Source organism: Apus apus, chromosome 13 (genome assembly GCF_020740795.1).
Source record: "Apus apus isolate bApuApu2 chromosome 13, bApuApu2.pri.cur, whole genome shotgun sequence".
Lineage (NCBI taxonomy): Eukaryota > Metazoa > Chordata > Aves > Apodiformes > Apodidae > Apus > Apus apus.
In genome coordinates this window covers 12,608,198-12,622,083 of record NC_067294.1, presented here as the reverse complement: position 1 = coordinate 12,622,083, position 13,886 = coordinate 12,608,198, and the positions used below count along the sequence as shown (strand labels likewise).

Genomic DNA, 13,886 nt, shown 5'->3' with positions numbered 1-13,886 from the left:
AATATTTTTATGAAAGGGAGAAAAAAACCAATACATTTTCAGCAGCTGAAACAAACCAGCTCCTTACAGCCAGTAGATGTCATTCTACCTCTATTTTAATGCCAATTCCTTCTGTTCTCAGGGTATTTTTCCAAATCACAAATTACCAGTGAGAGTGGGGGGAAACATTTGTTTCCCTTTCTTCTGATCAATACACAAGTTTATATCTTTCTTTTCAATGATTTAAGGTGTCAGAGTGTGAAACTAGAACTTTTTGATGCAACTGAGCCTGATAAGCTGTTGTCTTTCAGTCACTCATCTATTAGTCCTACTTTTTTATTTGTGCAGGATTTTGTAACCTTTGCACTGTGAATGGTTTTCCTTTCATTTTTATTTATTTACAATTTTTTTTTTCTTTCTGGGTAGGTTTGCTTGATGCTGTTCCTGTAGTTCTTTTGCTGTGACTTCTCGAGATACTAAGGTCACATACAAGAAGAGAGTTGTAACCCTGGGGAGACACAGGGACTGCTCCCCAGAATCATGCAAGTGAATGGTCTTGACACCACACGGAGAAAGAGGTTTGGTGTTTGTTTTCTGAATAACTATATTGTTAACTAGAACTCAAGCAGAGATCTACGCTGAGAAATGCAGTAAATACAAAATTTAATCTACAGTAAGGATATGGAAGTCTTGCTAAGCCAAGCAATTTGAAGTTAGTCACTTAATTTCTGCCCACAAGTGCACAGTGACTGTCTTGGGAGTAGTGTGGGCAGAAGGGCACAACACTGAGGTGATGAGGAGACTGAATTGCACTCCATTTTTAATGTTCACTACAATGTGTTTTAGAGAAAGCAGGAGGAAACCAGACAAGCAATTCATTCTGTAACTGGAGTAGTTCAGGTGCTGGGATTTTGAAGCTGACAGCTCTAAAATACTGAACTATTATTTTAGCTCTTGGGCAGCCCTTGTTTCACCAGGTCCTGTTCTGTCACATAAGGACCCCACATGTTTTGTTAGCCATTGAGCTGAGGCAGATGACTAACAAAACAAATGTAACACTGTGCATCAACTATGCTTCAGCACAGGACTTGCTCTCCATGGTCCTAGAGAAGCAGTGAGTCTAGTCCTTCCTTTGCCAGGGAAAAAATATCTGATTTTTTGCAGAATCAGTAATAAGCACATCAACAGATGGAAGACAGGCCTATAGGTGAACTTAAAGATGGGAGAGCCTTAGCTGACTTGACAGAAGTATCATTTTAAATGATGGAGTACAAGAACTATGTAATTTTGACAAATATACATTATTTAAAACCTGTCTTCTGAAAGGGCTTACAATATATGTTACCATTGAACCCAAATTGTTAGTCTAAATGGCATTCTTAGATAAGACCCAATGGCTTGGATCTTATCAATACTATTGCAGTTTCTCTCCTGGCAGTCATAGAAGTCTAATCAGATGTAGGATGGTGGCATGAATTAATTTTCTAGTGGTGGGAAGTAATTGAGTGCTCTGTGTGTGTTCTGGGTAATACGTTAAGGAAATAGCATTTCTAAGCTACTCGTCTGGATCTGGCTCTGGCTGTTTGTGTTGCACTTGGGGGTCTATCACAAACCATGCTAGTTTCCCACATACATTAATACCACACTAATACCACACCCTTATTGGAAAGAATTCAATACAGCAGAACTGCATTTCTTCTAGATCTTGGGGTTGTGATCTTAGATAATTTTTCATCATGGTGAACTACCTTCTCAAGCAAATCGGGAATTAAAGTGAATAGGGTACGGGCTGCAGTAAACACCAAGTGTTCACACTGCCATGTGTCATCTTAGAATATTATATTAATGGCAAGAAAATCACAGTGAATTGCTACTGCAGTTAAAGAAGGAAAAAAGTAATAAATCTGTAGTCAGCAAGTGATACAAAACCAACAAAAGGAGTGACTGATAATGTTTATACAGGTACTGACTAGCAAAATAGAATATAATTATCTTTGTACTTTTTGCATAGCTGAGAAAATCAGTTACATAAGCAAGCAAAGTAAACACTACTCACTTCTGCTTGTCTAAAGAGGCAAAAATAAAGGAGCTAAGTGAGGTGGGGAAGTTAAAAGGAGCTGAAGAAAATAAATATACTACAAATAAGATGTAATCAAGTGCTAGTCAGTTTAAATCTATTTCGTACAGCTACAAGGAAGAACATGGAAACAAATCACAATCTAACAAAGAAATAAGAAAAAGGCTCAGGAAAATAGGGGTTGTGGCAAAGGGTCTAAATAACCAAAGATGTTCAAACTCGGTTGGACAGAAGGTGAAGTGTTTATTTTTTTGCAGTATGTGTCTGTGTACCTTTTGCTGAATTCTGCACATTTTTACTCACAGTACCAAAAGTAATTAAGTTGCATTTTACCTATTAAGCTGTGACTCGCTTCACAAAAGGGTCATTGCCCAGGCAGTCTGAATGTGCCCAGTAGACAGAGAATGCTAAGAGGGAATAGAAATTTACATCATGTCTTTGTCATGAAAAAGGAAAATGTAAAGATCTCAGCTTCTCAGGGGGATCCTTCCCATCTATGCCAAAAAAACCCATTACTCAAAATTCATACTAGGATGTGATTTGTGACTGTCAAAATCTTTAATACTGAGTATGTCTACTCACTGGCTGAAGTATGCTATATCCCACTGCTGCATGGGTTTCAAAAAGGTCTGAAAGAGGATAAGGTTGTGAAGAGCAAGGAAAGGTCTGCAGGGTGCCAAGTGAAAAGGAATTTCTAAGAATTTACCAGTTCCTCCTTTTTTCACTCCCATGAATCCCACCATGCAGCACTTCAGTTTGTGTGCAGGCATTTGGGGTATGGGAAGGGAAGACATGCGAATATTTTTGCTTTAATCTGTCTCCTAACCCACTAAACCCCCTAAAAAGCAGGAGAAATTTGATTCACAGAAATTGGAACAGTCTGACTATGATGGTATCAGAGCAGTCTTGAGTGAAAAATGTAAGAACTAGATGCTTAGAGAGAGGATGACTCTTCACCTGCTTTTTCACAAAATTGTGGAGTTGGCAGCACAGCAGGTCCCATCCTCTTCACATTGCACCTCCTGCATTCCCTTATCCTGTAAGGACCATTGGGACATTAGTGTTAAAAATGTCTGCTCCACGTACACATGGGTCAGCTCAGTCTGAAACACTTTTGCAGTAGGCTTCCCCAGAAAGCTGTTTTCCTGCATAATCTGTTGTGCAGGGTTTTCTACTTCTGAGGATGGGGCACAGGAATAGAAAGAGGCTGGTCTGAGGGGCTACTGCTCCTCTTACCCCTTTCTCTGAGTTGTTACTGAACTTAGACCAAAATGCATTGGAGGGGTTTTCAGATAGGCCAAATTCATTATCTTCTGTACACATGGGGAGAGTATGCAATATTTCTAGATGATAACAACCTATTAATGCATCCCACTACATAATTCATTAATTGTGTCCCTTGCTTCTTCTAAAAGAAAAAAAATTAGTTACCCTTTTCATTTTTTACTGTGAATAAGATCCATTTTTTCTCTGTGTCCAGGGCTCTTACTGCAATAATTAGTTCACATAAACCATTTGCAAATTTGCAACTGTTATTTTGTGCTTCTTTCTGTGCATTTATCTTTCAGCATATTCAGGAAGAAAATATATTTCATGAGCAGTGACTACAGCTTTTACAAATAGAGGAGTGTGCCTTGCTGTGCACTGTGGTGCATAGATACCTTAGTTACAGATGCATTGCATTTTGTAGGTTCTGCTCCTCCATAGCTGGTGCTTTCGTAAAGCACAGACAATTGACCTTCACTCATCTCTCTAGCTCTCTTGCTGGCTGTAGTGTGGACTAGTTGTAACCTTTATATATTTTTGTTTGGTTTGGGTTTTTTGTTTGTGTTTTTGGTGGTTTTTTTTCTTGAATAATTTTAAAGCTGACTGGTAATCTATACTTTATATTGTGGAGGATTTATACCTAAAGATGTAAATTGCAATAAATATTTTTTGTTTTGCCTGTTTCTTTTATGAGGAGAAATGCCTTAGCTTTCTGGGCTTCTTTCATTTTTTAGGTATGTCTTTTGGCCATGTAGAAGTAACCTGAAGAAATGACACCATTTAACATGTTCACTTAAAAAAAAAAAAAGCCAATAATAAAAGAGGGAAAAAAAAGCATTTAAAATTAACTGTATTCTAGTCTTGGTCACAGGCCAGTTGTAGATACAAGAACCTTCTGTATATAATAAATCACCTATAAAAGGAGCAGAAGCTATTAAAAATTACTCTGCTTGGAATAAGCAACAGAAAGGTCACACTCAAAATAAATATTCATGTAATTAGGTTATGTGCAGCTACACAGAATACAATAGCACCAATCACCATAAGTGATTGGAGTGTTTTCATCAGTTTCAGTGATGAGGGAGAGACTAAGAGTACTGCCAAGTGGAATGTGTTCTTTGAATACCCCAGGGTGATTGTTAAGACTGGGTGTTCAAACTGTTTGGATCATTCAAATCTGTTTGCCAAAACCTTGCTTCCCTCTTGCCTTTTGTATAGTTCAGTAATGCTTGGCAAAGTATGGGTAAAGTTCCTTCCATTCAGCAGCTTTTTACATCCTTTTAGTATAGGAAAAGATATCTGCACATGTCACAGTACAGTAGAGCACTAATCTGCTGTTACAGTTTTCATTATAGAAACAAATTAGATAAATTAGAACATCTCCCTCTGCACATAGTGACACTACCTGTATTCCTCCCCTTTCTTACTTTTTTGTAAAGGTTAAGGCATTTGTCCTAGTATCTTGCATAAGTTCCATTTTACATTACTTTCTGCTTCTTGAATTCCCTCTGAAATTGCAGCAGGATTCAACACTCATCTTAATCTCTAGTCCTAAATCATTGTTTCATGTGTAACAGTGCACAGAAACATCTGTCCAAAAGATCTCTGATTTGTGGTGATGCTGGTTTCTAATGTCTGTGTTACAAAATACAGTGTTATTATTCACCACGTGTATTCATTTATCTTAAACTGCATTACAGCAGTTTAAGATGCAAGCTTAGCTCTGCAGGCAACACACTGTACAGGGAGATGGACAGTCCTGTGGAGCTCTCCCTAAATTTCAGGAAAAGCCTGATGTTCAGAAGTTGGAGTGACAGCACATTTTGCCTAAAATAGATAATTTGCTTATCAGCTTGCAATGCAAAATTGCAAATAGTTTATAGAAGAAAAATATCATGAGCAAGGAGATTTTGTAGACATGTTCAAACATGCCTAGAAGTACAGCAAAATTGAAATACTTTGCATAGATATACAGCTGTTCCTCCTTGGGATTGAAAAGAGGAGTGTTCTATCCAAGGTAGTCTGCTGCAAGTGAAGATTACTGCGGGAGTTATTACATGGTTGCTTACATTCTGACTGTGTTAAACTGTGCCCTAATGTGTAAAGAACACCTAAGAATCTGGGCTCGGATTTTATTAGTTCTTTTGGTACCTCTCCTATACATTTATGTTGCTTTGCAAGAAGCTGCACATGAGGTATGTTAGTTTCCTAACTGCAGTCAGGAATCAGACTGAAGACAGAAGGAGTCAGGCCCTCAGTGCTGCACCACACGTACTGCATATGCTGTTCTGTCAACTAGAAGCAGCCTGACTGTGGCAGTCAAAGGGTCTTTACAGTGCTCTAACAGGTCAAAAACTCACCAGAATCAGGAGGGCATGAAAGAAGTTTAGAGATTGTGTTTCAAACACATGATGACTGAGATCTGACACTTTGCCCAGAGAGAGCAAGAGGATGAAGGCTGTGATCCAAGTAGGAAAGTGAAGGAATTGGTAACAGAATTGCAAAGGACCAGCGCGGGACTGAGCACTTGTGCCTGCTCAGGCAGACGTGCCATCATGGCAGAGGGCCCTGTGAAGGGTTTGAAGAGAAAAGATACGTGACTGGTAGTGCTTGCTTTTAACATATATGGCATTTATAAAAGACATGAGAAGTTTTGGTATATTGGACACAAATAAGCTCAATTGAAGAAGTTTCTCATCAAAGACAAGGACAAATATTAAATGAGAGGTATTTTTTTTTAACTTGCCTGTCTAGAGGCAGCAGTACCTTTCAATTTCATCTTCTAACAATGTGAGAATATGAAGAAATTCTAGTTCGTGTTTCAAGGTGAGAGGCTGTTCACTTGAATGAGATCTTGAACTGCTTTTATAGAGGAATTTCCAGCTGTATGTGTGTTATTTCTAATTAACAGTCAGATGATAGCTTCTTTTATTGTTTTCTGCCCTCAGAAGTGTGAATGAATTTAATATATCCAGTGATTATTTCTTCTTATCTAGTACTTGTTTATTTTCTTGAAAGCAAAGCAGAATGAGAAACCATGTAGTATATCAGCATGCATGTTTAATTCAAAGACTGCCTGCTCTTGTGTGGCTAAAACTAGTAGACCTGAATTTTCATTAAGAGTTAGTAAAAGAATCCATTGGAATTCCTCTGTCTCAATCTCAATATCTGCCCTCTTCCAGGGGCACAGAAAGCCTGGCATTTAAGGAGATAAAATTAATCCTACTAAGAGAGTGTTCATCCAGGTGTTTACTCTTTTTTCCCTGTCTTTCTTTAATGATTGGCTAGTCTTGTTATATTTTAGCTTATTTTAACTAAATTTGTGTTTTATTTGCAATTCTGTGTAATTATTTTGTTTTAGATTATTTTGAAAATGAGGAAGCTGAAGTTCTCAGGCACGGAATTTCCTTTTAGGATGGAAAACTAACCATCAGTTGCTGCTTAATGGTATTTCATGTCTGTGGAATCCATTTCATGGAAAAAAGAATATGGCTGTTTGGGAATGTTTCTTATACAACAGCCTTTACTGTACTATACAAAATTAGAAAACCCAGCAGAATCTGTGCAGGGAGAGTACCCTAAATTTTGTCTAGATTATGATAATTACATTATAAATAATGAAGATGAGTATATAGGGTATTTCCATCTCTATGATGGGTATGTAATAAATGTCTTTGCAAAGTTGTACAAAAGTAGATGTATTTAAGAACAGAAAGTATGGTGTGGTTCATAATCACATCTGTTTTATGGTATCTCAAGGTTCAGGTCTCTAACTGGAGAAATGGGAATGAGGAGTTTCAACCTGTAAATGAACGGCTTAAAAAAGAGGCTGATTTTAAGAGCTACTGATCATCTGCTAGGCTTTTCTGAAGCTATATTCTCCATGCTACTTTGCAAATTGCCCAGCTGTGTCTAACTCATCTCACTTTTCTGCCAAGCTGTCATGCTAGAATCATAGAATTGTTTTGATTGGAAAAGATCTTTAACATCACCAAGTCCAGCTGTTAACCCAGCACACTGCCAAGTCCACCATTGAACCAGGTGCCTAAACACTACATCCACACATCTTTTAGGGATGCTGACTCAACCACTGCCCTGGGCAGCCTGTTGCAGTGCCTGACAGCCCTTTTAGTCAAGACATTTTTAGTTGGTTTTTTTTTTTCTTAATGTCCAATCTGAATCTCCCCTGGAAAAACTTGTAGCCATTTCCTCTTGTCCTGTCACTTATTACTTGGGAGAAGAGACCAAAACTTGCCTTGCTCCAGTCTCCTTCCAGGTAGTTATAGAGAGCAATGAGGTCTCCCCTCAGCCTCCTTTCCTCCAGGCTGAACAGCCCCCGTTTCTTCAGCTGCTCCTCACAAGTGTTGTGCTCTTATACTCTTCACCAGCTTCATTCTTTCGTATAGATCAGTATTTTAAAGTTCACATAGTTGATGAAAGAAGTGCATAAGTAAACATTAATTTAAGTTATTAAGAAAGGGAAGAGTTTTTGGACACAATAAGATGTCAGATGGACATAAAAGCTTATTTGTCCATGAAAAATGAAATAATTCAGTACTATTTCAGAATATGTTTATTAGCTATTTGTGGACATATCTTTACGTACATCTCTTTCAAAAAGAATGAAACAATGGTCCTATGCCATTTTTAGTGCTCTGTTTTCAAACGAAAACATGAACGCTAACAGATTTTCAAGGAGAAAGAAATACTTTAAATCTGCTACAAGAAGAATAGAAAAAAATGACCCCTTCAAGTGCAAAGGTTTTTAATCTCGTTACTTTCATATTCTTAATTTGTCCATGCTATTCACTAGCAACTATATTAGCAACAATTAGCTACAGTGATTCTGTTCCCTGCTCAGTCTAGAACCTTTGCCTATGTTTGAAAAAGAGAACGTGTCCTGTCTCTCCAAAAACACTTCTCTGGAGGTTTTGCTTGTGCATCATATTGGGGTCATGCAAAGACAAATAAATGTGGCCAGTAGTTTCATTTCATAATAAACAAAAGGAGAAACTTCTGTAAGATGAATGAAAAGATCATATGGATTCCCTGAATGCCAGACTGGAGTATCATTTGTCTGATTCCTAAGGATTTTAATCAGCAAACAGTCTCTCAGACATGCTGCTTTTTTTTTTTTTTTGCCTATCTGTATCTATAAACATAGAGGCACCCTTCAGCGAAAGTCAAGTCTAGCCGCTGGAGCTCTCAGAAGACAGTGAACAGAATTCTGTTAAGGGACACTTTGCACATTATTAATGTTATCTCTTATGCCCTGCAGGTGTGTGAAAATCTCCTTTTCCTCTTTTCTTTTCCCTCTATTACTTGTGGTTGTATCACTTTTTTTAAGAACTGGACACAGAATAGATATATATGAAGTGTTTTTTGAATGAGAGATTTCTAGGAGAAAAAGTCTAGACATGAGTGATAGCAAAAAGAATATTTATTTCCCTAGGCTGGGCTGAAGGCTTGTATTGTGGGAGAGAGTGATTATTTACCATGAAAGAGATGTTTAGCTCAGACATAGGACACTAGGTAATACCAGGGATAAATAAAGAATATTTTCTTGTAGATGTTCACTTACCCTGTCTTTATGAATGTCTTTAAATAGATCTGTGTTATAGTGACAGAAAGTTTCTGAACTGAAGGGTTCCTCACAAGGCGATGGAATGGGGGACTTACAGCACATTGGGAATACTGATCATAAAGCCTTTGAATACTGATAAAAAGTTATCCAGCCACAGTTACTAAGTGTACAGAATCTTCGCTTAAATCTTTTACCTAGAGGGAGGAGACATTTGTAGTGCAGCAAATAACTAGTGTTCCTTGTTAGAGGTGAAAAAAGCAGCAACAGAGGGAGCCAAGGGAATTCAGAGACAGCTGAGTGGAATTCCAGTTTGGGTCATTGCACTGGGAGCTCCCTGAATTTTTTTCTCCCAGTTATTAGTCATGTAAGTGTGATTTAATGTGAACATAGAAAGTTTGAGGAAAATATTGATACCTTCCTGGAATTTAGACTATCTAGTGGTTGAGTTGCAAGACAATGTGTGGAACCAGAATTGGTCCGTGGTGGTTAGACAAAAATAATGAGAAACATGCCAGGAAAGGATAATGATCTCCCTTATCTGTATTAGAGTTCTCAGCTTCTGAAGATTATCTCTATTGCCTAAGAAAGACAATCTATCGGCCTTCAAAGCTTATTAGAAAAATTCTTTAGGTCTTTTATGCTTTCTGCACAGTACTAATGTGTTTTAGAGCTGTTAAGTATGTTCATTTTTATTTCTTTTGGGGCTTCTGGAATAGCCTGTACTTCCTAAAATGTGCATAGACGCAGGACAGTATATAAATGTGCAAATCAAAATACTTTATAAATGAGGTGACTCAGTATTAAATGTTATTCTCAGCTTTCTCTTCTGGTTAAACACCTCATGTGAAGCCATACCATGAAGCTCCATGTACTCAGAATCAAACCCTCTGCTATGATCTGCCAGATGCATGAAGTGAGAATATGCATGCACTTCATAAATTTTGAAAGAGCATAAATGATACAAAGTGTGCGTGTGAATGAATTTAAATTTTTGCATATAAACCTGTGGAATGGTAAACTTCTCACAACTTCTCTACCTCATCTCTGTTCTGAATAGTCAGAAGCACAAAGCCTAGCAGGAAGGGGCATCTCTGGCAGTTTAGCTGAATACAAAAAGGAAAATACAAGGCATTTGTGTTAAAACCCCAAGCTGAATCAAATTTTGGCTAGACTTTTAGCTCTCTCTGAAGATGAGAATAAAACTCATCTCTGGAAATACCAGTTCACTAACTCAGGTTCAGACCCTTTTTGAGTCTCCAGAAATAGCATCTTACTCTGTGTTCAGAAAATAATGCTATCTACAGGTTTCTGTGAGATATGTTAAAATATCAATGGTAATCTGAATACTTGGGGAAAAACTGGACTATCAGTCTTTTTTCTGTATTTTTTCTGTTTGATTAGGTAATAAAGACTTGAATGCAGCAGCTGCAGGAAAGTTTCACTTGTGTTGAGAGTATTGTTTTTTGCATGAAAGTGGTTGCTGTCTTCTCTAGGCACTGATTTTGAAGAGATCCTGTTGGTGATGCAGCAGGTGCTTGTTAGCTATTAAGATTCCTAGGTCTCTATCTGTGCATCTGGAAGAAGTATCTTAGGAAACAAATACTGGAAAAAGCTTCATGGATCAATAAGTCACATTACCATTACTATTTCATAAATTTAAGACCAAATTTTACAGTAGTTAGGATTTTGGCTTTGATTGCTTTACTTCTGGAAAACTGTTCAAGAATGTCATTGTTGTGATGTCTGCAGTTTATATGCAGTTCTTCAACTGCCTACTTTAAACTTTAGATTAAATTATTATTTTAAATCCCTGTTGTTTACTCTGAAGTGTATTTATAGAGAACAGTCATATCCTCTGAGTTTTTCTGAGTTTCTTCTCATGTAACAGTCTTTTCAGTAATGCTTTTTCTGTGTATGTTTCAGTATCACTTTTAAAAATGAGTAATGGGAGTTGTGCTGAGCATCCCCGACATTTTGACAAAGATTAATGTATTCCAGTCTCTCCTGGAAATGCCTATCTTAATTCTCTCTAGCTTCTCCTTTACTTTTTTTTTTGCACTTGCATCACATTGGTGATGCATCACATCCTGTGACTGGTGACTAATATGCCCAGGTTTCTTTTCTTTGTGACATCTGCAATGGATGAGCTCATAGTTTCCAGCAAAATTTCCTGTTATTAGTCCTCTAGTGAGCTGAAAGGTATCGAGAGCTGAATGTGTAAGAGTTGCTTCTGTCCTGTTATTGACCTAGATAATTTTCCTAATTTTGTTTGTAGGAGCTTGATAGAACTTCTCAGTTACTTTATTTGTAAATCTGAGGGAAAGAAAGGGATTATAGTTGTCTGCTTTCTTAGCTAGGGATGAAGTTAGTAAATTATTGTAAAGGAGTAAACCAATAACTCAGAGTCTCCAGAGCTTCAACACAGTTAAAGATAATTATTGAAAGAAGTATCACACTCCCATATGTCTGGGTCTTAAACTTCAAGGTGCTAGAAAGCAGAATTGAGGCATATGAAACCTGCCATGGAGGGGAACCCTTTGACTACCTTTTAGAGCCAAGTGTCTGAGCATCTTATAAGCTTCAAGGAAATTTCAGAGTTTTAATTAATGGAGTTTATGAAGGTTTTTTATTGAAGGCAAAATATTTTCAGTTTTGCATCTATCTTTCAATGAAACATATGAAGATAAATGGAGATATTAGCCTCTAGGTGCACCCCTCAGTTGTTTCTTACACTACCCTTTGGACTTGAGTAGAACGGATGAATATTAATGAGTTTGGCCTATGCTCCTTTTGAACACTGGGAGCCACAGCCACTGGAGGAGAAAAGATGAGGCAGCTGATGGGCAGGAAAATTTATAAAGACAATGAATGAGAAATCCATGAAAATGTCCGTCTGTATTTAACTTAGATTTTCAGGAATGTATCACTAGACACCATACCAACATCTCCTTCAGCTGAGGCATCAGTGCAAATTCAGTCATGTTTCTACAAACTTCACCTGAGGCCTTTGTGAACTTTTTATGAGCTGAGAATTCCCTATGCTGTGCTGTGCTAATGACTATGTCTGCCCTATAATTTATGAACACAAGGGATAACAATGATTGAACACTGTTCATTGACTTATTATTGTAACTCCCCAGAACAGTATATCCTGCTACTTAGCAGGCATTTGTACAGCACTGCATGTTTAAAAGATTTTCAGGGTATAATTTCAACAGTCAAGTGCACAGCTGGAGGGGATGGTGGTGGTGGGACATGATTGGTAACCAGAGCAGGATTCAAGTGTTTGTTGGTTTGTTCTATTTTTGTTGTGGTTTTTTTTGGTTTGTTTGTTTTCATTTTGTCGTTGTTATTTTGATATATAAGGTCAGAACCATTTATTGTTTTTTCCAAAGAGTAACAGAGCACCTGAAGACTCATTCTAAGCTCTGTAGGGAAAAAGATGTAGGTGAAGGGCAGTTAAGTTCAAAGATTGACTATGACAAGACATTTATAATGTAAATTATAGGAAGTGGAAATATTTTGAAGGGTTATTGATTTTAATTCTCGAGCTCACCACTCTTAAAACTAGGATACAAAGGAATTTCTTGAACCGTGTTTGTGTACTTTTCCTGTAGCTTTCCAAATGATGAAATTAAATAACTGTGCTCTCATTGACATCTTGTTTATACAGAAATAAACAGCCTACTGATTTTCTCTTAAGAACATGAAGAGTGGACATAAAGTTTTGTGACTATAGAGTTCTAACAATATCATATTACCATGCCATTAAAGTTTGGTTAAATATCTCAAAAAGCTTTATGTACCATAAAATTGTGATTCTTTGTTCTACTGGCACTTATTCATGTTGCCATTAATTACCTTAATGACTATTCCTTCAATTGTTTTTACAACCAATTCAAAATTTTATTTCATAAATTGAGATCAAGATATAAGACATGGATAAAAACAGTTTAATGCTTTTGTAATACACTTGGATCATTAGTTTGTGTTGTCTGTTCCTTGGAGACAGTAGTATTTACTACTGAATGTGGGTATTACTGTACACTAAAGGTATAAATGCAGAATTTGTCCTATGTTTAGCTTGGACAACTTCTGCTCCCTTCACTATAATACTTTTCTTAAGTGATTCTCCAGAAGCATCCAACAGTAATATATTTAGTACCAATTGCTCTTCCTCACATCTCAAAGTAGATGTTCCTATCAGGTGGTTTCACTCTCCCCCTTGGAACCTATTAAAAACTTCTGACATGGGGCAATTCCCTCAATCTTTCCGTACAAGTTTCCTAAAGCAAGCATTTGTTGCAGTAAAAGTGTCTTTAGAAGTGCCTCAAGTAATAGGAATTTTTATTTTAAATATATGATGCTTTAGAAACTATAAAGATACTATTAATAACAAGCAAGCTTGAAGTTTGATTCCTTTCAATGAGATTAAATGTGAATTTTATAAAAGAAAATTGTAAAAGGCAGTGAAATGAATCAATACCTAAATTTTAATAATAATCAGAATATTTTAATTGTACTTTTAAGAGAATAGTGTGAAATCTCATGTGCTACTTAAGAGATTATAGACAGCAGCATAAAGATCTGGGATTGGAAAGAATTATAATAGGTGATTGTGGGGGGCTGAAAGTTTACTCATTAAGTGCTGACAGCTGATACTCAAAATGATAGATATGAAAATAGGGACAAAATGTTTCTGAAGTATGGTAATTGGCTTCTCATCAGAATTAATTTTTTAGACTTGAATCTCTTCTGTTCTGTCTTAGTGTCCTGATACAGAGGTTATGCAGGCAACTATCATTGCTCTTTAACTGGCAAACATCAAGGACAAAAACTTTGCTCAAGCCAGCAAAAGTGCCTGAATTGTTAAGTGAAATAAAGTTTTTCATGTCCTAATGCAGTCTTCAGTGTCACTAGATCTGACTACCCCTGGCAAACTTCTAAGTGGCATGGTGCCTCGTATTCAGCAGGAGGCTG

At 37.1% G+C, this 13,886-nt stretch overlaps 1 long non-coding RNA gene across 1 annotated transcript in view; it reads left to right on the top strand.

The window, feature by feature from the left end:
• The window catches only part of LOC127390036 (uncharacterized), a 93,353-nt gene that overhangs the window by 74,941 nt on the left and 4,526 nt on the right, over nucleotides 1–13,886 (top strand). The window contains exon 2 of the long non-coding RNA XR_007890798.1: nucleotides 406–557. This is a non-coding gene — a long non-coding RNA (uncharacterized LOC127390036). The remainder of the gene's footprint in view (nucleotides 1–405; nucleotides 558–13,886) is intronic.